The following is a 7,105-nucleotide window of genomic DNA, read 5'->3' on the forward strand; positions in this document are numbered from 1 at the left end:
AGTCAGTCACATCAGTCTCTCTCTCTCTCTCTCTCTCTCTCTCTCTCTCTCTCTCTCTCTCTCTCTCTCTCTCTCTCTCTCTCTCTCTCTCTCTCTCTCTCTCTCTCTCTCTGTCTGTCTGTCTGTCTCTCTTAAGCGTCACCCAGTTTGCAAAAATGACGTCACTACCTCTCCACCAATCACGGAGCTGGGAGGTAGTGACGTTATTTCCAGCAACCAATAGGAAGCCATTGTGATCTATGACGTCATAAGGAGTAGACCAGACAGACAGACAAACAGACAAGAATATTATCAAAAGTTCAACCCTTTATATGTATGAATACAAAAATGAGATATAATATTTACTTAAAAAAAACACATGTAAATATTTGTAATTAATTGATGTTTTCACCTGGGTTGTCTTAATAATCTCTCTCTCTCTCTCTCTCTCTCTCTCTCTCTCTCTCTCTCTCTCTCTCTCTCTCTCTCTCTCTCTTACTATTTTTTTCCAATGTGTAATAATAGAAATTAGTGTGTGTGTGTGTGTGTGTGTGTGTGTGTGTGTGTGTGTAGAAAATACGATAAACTATAATAAAAATAAATACGAAGCCAGCAGCCACATTCACCCGAACACTAGGATTTGAGATCTTACAAATGATGAGATTATTACGCTTCTTTCCTTATTAGAGGGATTTCCCAGTAAATATGGACATCCAAAAAACACAACAAAATAAAAAATACACACATAGACAAGCAGGAAATACTAAAAACTAATAAAAATAAAGACGAAGCTAGCGCCATATTCACTCGAACACTTGGACTCGGCCAGACATCTGAGATTTTACAAATGGTGAGGTTATTACGCTTTCCTTTGTTATTGAAGGCATTTCTCAGTACCCAGGGACAGCAGGGGCGTCATGACTACCAGGGGGTCACGTGGGGGCGGCAGGGGGCCCGTGAAATAAGAGAAAAAGTTGAGGTGGTGTTTACAGTAATTTTTCCTGTTTTGTGTGGGCACCACCAGCACCAGTAGCCAGATGGATGCCAAAGAGGAACATTCTAAGTTGGAAATATTCTGTTGTGAAATACTTTTAATGCCATGGCTTAGAAGTCACAGGACATTAAGATATGAATATGCTTAGAACATTTCCCACTCTGAATAACCTGATCTTTCATTGCTGAGAATATGTTGTGGCTTTGTTGCTGGCACACTGTACCCTTCAAGTAAAGGAACAAACAGCCAGGTAAACTATTCTTGTCTTGTGCACCCCAGCCCAGCTTGGCCTTCCAGCCTCCAGTGACACACACACACACACACACACACACACACATGCACATGCACAAGGGATCTGTGCTGCTGTACACATCAGTGCTGGGCCCGCTGCCCACAACTCAACATAAAGTTGCTTGCTGGGTGTCACGTCAGTGGTGACGGCACACAACACCATGTCACAGATGGTGATGCTGCTGGTGCTCACATCACTAATGACACATTACAGCACATTGCACAGGAACACAGTGTAATGAAGAGGGGTGCTGGGCATCACATCAGTAGTGGTGGCACATGACAGCACAAAACAGCACGTCACAGAACATCACAGAACACAACAAGTTTATTGTGCTGTGCTCACAGACACCACAAAAATATTGCACTTCTCAACACAGAACAGCCACACACAGTAGTAGTATCATTGTAGTCATTCTGTACAATGCCTTTCCAGTCAAACTTTTTTTGGCTTTGAAGACTCTGGTGAAAGTTGTGTTACATTTTACATATTTTTGCCTCAGAGAGTGCTACCATTGAGACCCATATTCAGGAATGCCTTGTTCTCTCACCCCAACTCTTCTAAGGCCACAGAGATAATCAGATTGGTTTTCAAGAATGTTTTTCCTGTTAAGAATGTAGAAATCTCGTTACTCTGTCACTAAAACCATAAAAATACCCTTAAAAACCCGTGTAGCTTCAAGTAGAGCCTTTTAAAAGTAGAGAAGGTGCAGTACAGGATTGTTTTGGAATATGATCATACATCCTGGCATGCACAAAGTTGTCATTGGAGACACAAAGGCCTTGAAAATTATCACATTTGTGTCACTTATTATGTGTTTGTGCCTCTGAATATATTGGTGTTATATTAGACATACCCTGGCATGCAGAAATTTGTCACTAGCCAGAGTGACCTGATTATTGCTCTTACATATATTTAAAAAGGAATACCACACTTAAAAAAAGAGAAAAACGTGAGCATTGTTCTGATGCCAGATTGTACTCACTGATAACATTATAAACACACTCTACCTTTGTATCATGAAAACAATGCCAATAAGTTTTCAGTGTGGTTTTTGCTGTCATGTATATAAAAACACTGTGACACTCAAAGGAAGAGAAATAGAAGTGTTTTTCTGACACTAAACCTTACTTTCAAAAGATTTAATGTTTAATGAAATAAACATGATTGATATTGACACTAAAAGGAGAGAAATATGATGCTGTTAGTGAGGGTGATAGATGATTATAGTGATAGTAAGAGTGAACGAGTAAGGGTGAGGGTGAAGTATTAGTGAGGGTGGGAATGAAGAGTGATAGATATCATAGTGAGAGTGAAGGTAGATATTTTAGTGAACTACTAAAACAGTCCTTACTGGACTGTTCAAACACAAGCCAGATGAAATGTCATCAAGCCAAGCCCAGCACTAATAGTGACTGTGTACAGTGTCGTAACATACACACACACACACACACACAAACAAACAAACACACACACAACACACACACACACACACACACACACACACACACACACACACACACACACACACACACACACACACACACACACACACTATAAGCCTCTAGTTTGTGGTCCATCAATGGTCCAGGGAAGGAGGGAGGGATTCGTTGATGGCAAGTTATCATATATACAGGTACCGGCAGAGGTACAGTCCCATTATGAACAGACACTGATACAAGATTGGTGCAATGTTGGCAATAGTCTCTGTCAAGGTGTTTGGATGTATGGATGTGGGTATTGGGACTTAATGCATCAGGGATTGTGGTGTGGTATGTACAGGGTAGTGTTTGTGGTAGTGGTTGTAGTTGTGGAGTTAGCAGGCAAGGGAGGACTGAGTTAAGGTGTTGTAGAAGGTGTGAGGTGTATTGTATGGGAGAGGAAATGTTGATGTAAGCAGTTAGAGGGTCTGCTGTTACTGCTGCTGCTGTTAAACTTTACGTGTGGGACAGGCAGAAAACACTTACAGGTCTATACATCCTTCAGGACCACATGTGTACTAACATATACATACAAAACTGTATACATACCATACATGGGTACATACAAGCTTTATACAAAGATACTGCACCAAGTATTATAGCCTTCCTAACAACAGTAACATCACTCATCTCCTCAAGTGAAAGTGAGATGCCTTGCCCTTTTGTGATTTGCTGACCACCACCACCGCCAAAATTCACATAGGAAAACTATGCCCTTGTTATTGTTAGCCTTCAGTAAACACACACACACACACACACACACACACACACACACACACAGAAGCGCGAACAAATAGAATGAATTCAGTGAAGACGTTGTCAATGCCATAACTGTCCATGCTTTTAAGACCAAACTGGATAGATATAGAGACGGGATACTATGAGATTACTCCCCTCCCGTAAACCACAACTAGGTAAACACACACACACACACACACACACACACACACACACACACACACACACAGAAAGAGCAATGCATTAAAATCATTTATAGATTATAGATCCACAGAATCACACACATGTAGAGAGGTATGAACATTTTATATAATTTCAAGAATGTATGTAAAAAAACAATCTAGGAAGGAATTAGCCATGGGAAAGTTTACCTTAATAAGAAAGCAAAGCAAAAATGTCTCCACTGATAGAAATATATATATAAGAATTGAGTAAAATGGAAGTGTGTGTGGCTAGCTGTGGTGTGTCTAAGCTCCTGGGGTGCAGCAGGTTGGTCCACAAGGCTGTCCCTTTCCACCAGGGGCCAACAGGGCTGGTGTGTGTGTGTGTGTGTGTGTGTGTGTGTGTGTGTGTGTGATGCTTTGCTTGAGCTTGCCAGGTATATAGATAGATAGACATATAGATAGACTACCGCTACTGCTATTCTCCACCAGGAACCAACATGGCTGCAAGTATAAATGATGTCATTCACCTACGGTCGTCTGCTGGTCACCCAGCCAGCCATTACCCTATGGAAAGAGCTCAGAGCTTATAGTGACCGATCTTTGGGTAGGACTGAGACCACTCACACACCACACACCAGGACAGCGAGGTAACAACCCCTCGGGGTTACATCCCGTACCTACTTGCTGCAAGGTGAACAGGGGCTACACATTAAGAGGCTCACCCATTTGGCTTGCTGCACCTTGGATTTGAACCCGGGCCTTCTTGGAGTGTGAGCTGAGCATGCTAATCACTACACTACGTGGTGTGTGTGTGTGTGTGTGTGTGTGTGTGTGTGTGTGTGTGTGTGTGTGTGTGTGTGTGTGTGTGTGTGTGTGTGTGTGTGTGTGTGTGTGTGTGCTACTTTGTTTAAGCTAGCCAGGTACATAGATAAATAGATAGATAGACTACCATTACTACTGCTATTCCTTCCCACCAGGGGCTGACAGGATTGAGAGTGTGAATGTGTGTGTGTGTGTGTGTGTGTGTGTGTGTGTGTGTGTGTGTGTGTGTGTGTGTGTGTGTGTGTGTGTATAGTCTGTAGTGCCTTGTCTGGGCTGTTCTGTGTGATATTGCTGGCCTGGTATATTAAAGAGAAGCAAGATAGATTCATGGACAAGGCAGATGAAATGGTGCTAGTGGTACTGATGTATACAAGTGATGGTTACAAAGTTTATGAGGCACATCAGAAGCTCAAAATTGTTGTAAGGAACTGGCAACATTATGTTGACAAACTGTGGATGGAGGCAAGACTGGGAAAGGATGTAATGTTGTGTAGTGAAGTATTGGAGTACCTGTCTGCACTGGAATATGATGGAATGTGAGGCAAACAGTGATGGATAGATGCACAGATAGATAGATTACTAGAGAGAGAAAAAAATAGAGAGAGGGAAATCTAGGAAAGATATATAGATAGATTACTAGAGAGAGAAAGAGAGAGAGATGATAAAGATAGATAGATAACTAGAGAGAGAGAGAGAGAGAGAGAGAGAGAGAGAGAGAGAGATCTAATAATGCTGTTCAAATAAGTAGATAATATAAAACACTTCAGAGGAACAGCGATCATGAAAAAGCAATAATGAATGATAACAAGCAAACCAGAAACAATTGATGCATGAATATTGTTCAAATATCAAGCTTCTCATGAGTATGCTGTGCAGTTTGGAGTGGAGCTTCAATAGGCAGACAATACACAGGAGAATAGAAAAATACATTATGAGAGGACAGTGTGAACTCAAAACACACACGCCTACACACACACACACACACACACAGATAGATAGATAGATAGATAGATAGATTTATTGACTACACAATCATATTACAGCAAACAAAACTAAAACAAAAACTAAAATACAAAAAAATATCCACAGCAGTAGTCCATTAATAATTGTAGTCCACAATATTCTAAATCATTAAATAAATATTCTTGCAATGCAGCAAAAGAACTCCCAAAATACAAAATAAAAAAATTTTTTCTCTACCCAAAAATAGACATTACCAGACACACACACACACACACACACACACACACACACACACACACACACACACACACACACACACACACACACACACACACACACAACTTTAGGGCATCACCACCACTACCACTACCACAGAACAAAGCTAGTATATCAGTCAGTGGTATTTTTTTTATTCTTGTTATTTATTTATTTATTTATTTATTTACTCATTTATTTATTATTATTTTTGTATCCAGTGCATCCACCTTCACTTCAGAAAACAAGGACACTGCTTATGTGGCTTGTTTATCTTATATATTTTTGGCAAGACATAAATTTGCAGTAAAACCTGTAGGTTTTACTGCATGAAAGTCTGTCTGTCTGTCTATACATATGTATGTATAAATAGAGTTATGTTTACCACAGTGAGAGAGAGAGAGAGAGAGAGAGAGAGAGAGAGAGAGAGAGAGAGAGAGAGAGAGAGAGAGAGAGAGAGATGTGCATGTATATCTGTAACAATAGCAAGTGTGATGATCTCCCAGTATGGTTTAATGAGGTTCATAATCTTAAATGCTTCACTGCCCCATGGTGACAACTTTTCACAGACCACAGAGATGATTATCCAGGTTCTCAGGGGTGTTTTTCCAATACAGACAGAATCATTATCAAATTATCACAGGAATCATTGTGACACCCTTGACAACTCTGTTAACTTTCCTAGCAGTTTGTTAACTAACTTTTTACTGCTGTTGTCATCATTTCTATTAATATTGATAAAAACACAAGAGCACAAGGGTTGGTACAGGAAGCCATCAGGCTTACATTTGGTGGTCCTTGTACAAAACGTGCTTACTTACTTTCACCTATTATCCTCATCCATAAATTTGGCTGGTCCACTTCTAAAGCTCCTTAATGACTCAGCCCTAACAACATCAAAAGATATGAAAATAATGGAGCCATCAGGCCTACACATGGCAGTCCTTTGTATAAATAATACCTACCTATTTTCACCTGTCATCCCTATCCATAGATTTACTCAGCACTAACAGTCTGATTACTGAGTCTGTTCTAGTCATCCAACACTCTCTTTGAGAGCCAGTTCCTTTTTATCTTTTTTTAAATCTAATTGCAATGCTTGAACCCATTATTTCTTGTCCTATCCTGATTACTATTATAAGTAACAGTGGAGAAACATTTGAATTTAAAAAATAGTCAGGATGAAGAACTGAAGCATTTAAGTGAAGCCTCTGTGTGTCTGTAATAATGTGTCCTTATCTCTTGTTTAGATTTTGTAATACCATGTCCTATATTTGGTCCTTAATGTTACTATTATCACTGGTCTAGGTTTTATAATTCCATGCCTTATATTTCATCCTTATCTTTGGTCTACATTTTGCAACACCATGTCTTTTCTTTAACTTTGTAACTCCACATCCTCATCTTTTCCTGACGT

Source organism: Scylla paramamosain, unplaced genomic scaffold, assembly GCF_035594125.1.
Source record: "Scylla paramamosain isolate STU-SP2022 unplaced genomic scaffold, ASM3559412v1 Contig161, whole genome shotgun sequence".
NCBI lineage: Eukaryota > Metazoa > Arthropoda > Malacostraca > Decapoda > Portunidae > Scylla > Scylla paramamosain.